Here is a 5,007-nt window from a genome sequence, read left to right on the forward strand (position 1 = left end):
GGCTTGGCTTGGCTTGTAGATACTGCTGTACCATCAAGTGTGGGATGTTATGTTTTTTTACATAAAGTATTGAAAGAAATATACGATCGAGACCTAATGTTTTTGTGATTTGATTTGATTTGATAAAAAATATTTTTATCGAAATTAATAATTGAAGTAAAAAATAAAAAAAATCATATAAAATATTCTGCTAGACAAATCGAATCACTTTACATACATAAGAATATTAGTACAAGCAAAACAGTCTTCCTGTCTGTTGATTTTAGAAGCAAGCCATTGTTTAAACTGTGCTAATAAGTCCTTAAGATTATCATGAATATAATAATAACATACCACGAAATCAGAGTACCAGAAAATATTCAAATGTATATATATATTTTTAAACAACATAAAAGTGTTATGAAATACGTCTTCATGTTTAATGGCCCCATGTCTTAAGGTCGCAGTTTCATTCGCATAGTTTAGAAGTGGTCCACGCATTTAATTGTTCAGTTCAACCTTGGACGGGGTACATTTGTACCATTCGCGAGGTAAAACCCTCATTCCTATTGTTGGCCCATTTGTAATTCGTTTCCGGTCCACGGGTCCACGTGTAAAGTAACTTTATTACATGTAACAATCCTATTTTAAAATATGTCTGCAGGTCTCAAAATCCCAGGTTCGAAATCCGAGTCGGGTATTGAACCAGATAATGTTATTGATATGCGCTCTAATAAGGTCTTCTAGACTAAATTGGACTAGTTCATACACATGATAGTATATGTACTTTTTTTTACTGATTTATTGAATTTTAAAGCGTATTAAATAAATATATTAGCTTTCTAATGTGCATACATTCTCCGTATAAACTTTTACTATGCCAAACATCATACTCCTCTCCGCGTCCGCGTAATTTTCGACGAAAGATTTACAGAGTTAAAAGTTTTTGTTTCCGGTATTAATATATAGATAAATATAAACTTTGAGTACGCAAATCCCTTCAATTTCTGTAACAATAATCGCATAGATAGTTACGTATAACACATCAGCGTCGCGACAGAAGGTGTGGCTTAATGAGGCGTCTCGTGAGTGCTGAATTTTGCGGTCACATGACGCAATGGATTTGATCATTTCGTTTCAGCATAAATCATAAGCCTTAGATTGTTACGAGTATCTTGGGTGTCTTGTCATATTCATTATTTATTTCCTCTTTATTGAAAACTGAAATTGCCTTGTGGTGAGTATACGAGAATATTGTTGAAATGGTTCAGTTTGTCTGAACTCTCTTCAGACATGTTGTCATGCCATCGGCTTTTGAGAATGAATCTAGAGTAACCTAGGAGGCCAGAAAATCACAAAAACTAGATCTAGGAGTAGCTCTCAGCTCAGTAAGCCCAACATTCAGCATTCATTTCTAATGGGCATTGATTTCTCTTAACCCATATATCCCTACCATATAACCTCCGAGTACATAAATGGTCATTATGACAAATCAAATCAAAATGTATTTTATTTAAGTAAATTTTACAATAAAGTATATTTGTAACATGATTGTTTTTTAAGTAGGTACTTGGGTATCAAAGAAGTAGTATCATGAGAGAAAATTATACGAAATTCCTTTATTCTACAATTTTATAAGTATTTCAAGCGTTATTTTAAATTGTTAGACAAAATTGCCCTTACAATTACGGGTCGCTCGTTAAAAACAACGATATTTCTTATGGTATTTCCTGGCCAAGACGCAGACCTCACGCTGGCAACGCGCGTGACACCGGAACAGTACTCGCCGTGACTTATGTCACTTCCTTCCACCACCGTTTTAGTGTGCACGTGGCCTTGATTTTTATGTTGGATTGCATACAGTAAGGCAAAATATACATTGTTGGATTTAATTAGGCAATAATAAATGTAAATAATGCGAATATATAAGAAAGGACGTCAGCGGTACCGCTCGCGTTTTAAAGGTTGTTCGGCGTAAAAAGCCGATGTCCTTTCTTGGAGTTCAATCTTGCTTCATATCAAATTTCATCAAATCCGGCTCAGTAACTTGGCCGTGAAAGAGCAACAGACAGACTTCCTGTTCCATACATAGTTATAAAATTTAATTTTGTACATATATAATATAATTTACATATAATACGAGCTCAATACGTATGATAAAACATATCAGTAATTAATTAGACGGATTGACTAAAATTAATGATCGTTTACTTATTTTTTGTTGTTAATTAGTAACACATTGAGACACTTCTTATTATAAAATTAAATAATCACAAATCACTTGAAACAAGTATACAACAATCGACTCAAAGCATTAATCCAGCCCACACCGCATAAGTCACTGCGTAATCGCTGTCGGAAACGGAAAGTCCGCCATATTGTATGCAAAATCAGCTGTCCCGCCTTCCGCACCGTTGCACCTGTGAAAACCAACTCATTATCATAGATTTACCACGATCAATACAATAAAATACGTATTTCATAGACAGTAAAATACAGTTTACAGTGAGCACATCGAAGGCTTTTAATCACTGCTCAATTTATAGGTATCGTTGAAAAATACACGTTATATCTATACAAATAGAGTCGATTTCCGAATTGCAATGCAATACAGGTGACAATTCGAATTATGTTCTGTCCGAAGAACATTGCGATCATTGCTTGTCAATACGTGCATGATTGCAATGAATGAACATTAAACTTTAAGTTCTACCACTAAGGTCTATATTCGATTGTAGTCTTTAGTAACAACAAACTGCATCACAAAATGTTAGCATAGGAAATTGAACGTTATGTAGAGACTATTACAGTTCGTTTTACAATGATATTCGATTGATCGTAAGTCCGCACAGATTTCCGGTGGTGAGCGTATCTGTTTCAGTACGATTTAATGCGGATTTTCAGGTAACGCGTATTTGAACACATTGGGATAGGCGCATGTGTCTATAAAGTAAACCGGTAACAAATATAACGCATCCATTTTAAAATAGAATAAAATGATTTTGAGTATCTACGTTATAACGTTTAACTTTATTGAGTTTTGATAATATTGAATTTATTTAAAATACATTTATTAATTGAAAAGACTATTTTATTATATGGGAAGGCATTAATCAACAGATGTTCTTTCGCCAAACAGCAATACTTAGTATTGTTGTTCCAGTATAAAAGGTGAGTAAGCCAGTGTAAGTACACGCATTAGGGACATAACATCTTAGTTCCCATGGTTGGTGGCGCATTGGCGATGTAAGACTGCTTAATTATTTTTACAGTACCCACTTACAATCAAGTGGCCCATTCGCGCGTCCGCCAATCATCATAATAAAAATAGATTAAATAACATTTTAAAATATAATAATAATATTTAATGTGTAGGTATTACACAATTTAGAGCCGAGATGGCCCAGTGGTTAGAACGCGTGCATCTTAACCGATGATTTCGGGTTCAAACTCAGGCAGGCACCGCTGAATTTTCATGTGCTTAATTTGTGTTTATAATTCATCTCGTGCTCGGCCGTGAAGGAAAACATCTTGAGGAAGTCTGTATGTGTCTAATTTCAACGTAGTTCTGCCACATGTGTATTCCACCAATCCACATTGGAGCAGCGTGGTGGAATATGCTCTAAACCTTCTCCTCAAAGGGAGAGGAGGCCTTGGTCCAGCAGTGGGAAATTTACAGGCTGCTAATGTAATGTAATGTAAAAAATCATCATAATAAAAATAGAATACTCTTTGTAATTAAATGACATTTTAAAATATAATAATAATAAATAACATTTAATGTGCATTACATAATTTAATACTATAAAAGTATATAATAGTGGCATCCCTTCTCTCGTAGGTTGACCTATTTAATATTATATCATTAATATATTAGTTATCACTAAGATTATAATGAATTAAATTAATTTTTTTCAGAAGGCAAAATTACAAACACGCCCCGTAGAAAGAGATTAGAGAGTGGCACTGTGGAAAATATAATTCACTTCTTATATCATCAATGCTCCGCCACCATAGGATGCAATTTATTGGATACCTTGGGCCTACAATTACACTGACTCACGTTGCAAACCTCAATATAGTCATTCAAAGTATTTGTTTGTTGGTAGAATTTATCTAAACGGACCTGCACCAAGCCTTGGTCAAAATCTTAATATGCTTTTAAACCCTTGTCAAAGAAAATATTTGCTTACTATTTTGTTATATATCAATATATTTCCTGAAAACAATTAGCGCCAAATATTACGCGAATATCAAGCAAGTCACTAGCGTTACATGAGATAAAAAACTCGCCAAGTCACCACCAGCTCTCGTCATTGTGCACCTGCCACTCTTTGGTAATTAATTATACCTCCCCTACCACCCCTCTCCCCTCCATCCGCTACCTTGTTGTGTCAAGGTGGAGCATTGTTTTGGACAGGCCGATGTAACCGACAGTAACCGTGACTTAATCATAGGCAGTTTGTACTGTTATCAGATTTTTATTTCATTTATATTGCTTTTCAATAACTTTTCATACTAACATTATTTTGAAGATATTTATGAATTAATTTCCAATATTACATAAACCTTTTTACATTATGTAGATCTTAAATCATATCAGAGATCGCGCTAAAAATATAAAGATATATGGCCTCACAATATATTTCATTGTATACAGTACTTAAATGATGATGTTATTTGATGGACCCCTAAAAGTACTAAGTTTTTTCCGGATCTACTCGATAGTCATTCAAAGTGTATATAAAAGTAATATTGATTTTAAAATTTGATTTTATTTTGTTGAACATTCAACAGATTCGGATCATATTTAGCTAAATATTAAAAATAATCATTTTAAATTGATAAACAATAGATTAATATGAATATGATGTAACCGGTGACAAGGTGTTGTGTCGTTGATTAACGATGCCTGAGAGGTGTTTATTGTGCGAACTGCGAGTCACCTAGTCAGTCAGTCACATCACTCGAGAGAGAGGACGGCAATATCACTAAGCTGGGATGTTTTAGGAAATCTTACCTTATTTA

This window comes from Vanessa tameamea, chromosome 7, assembly GCF_037043105.1.
Source record: "Vanessa tameamea isolate UH-Manoa-2023 chromosome 7, ilVanTame1 primary haplotype, whole genome shotgun sequence".
Classification (NCBI taxonomy): domain Eukaryota; kingdom Metazoa; phylum Arthropoda; class Insecta; order Lepidoptera; family Nymphalidae; genus Vanessa; species Vanessa tameamea.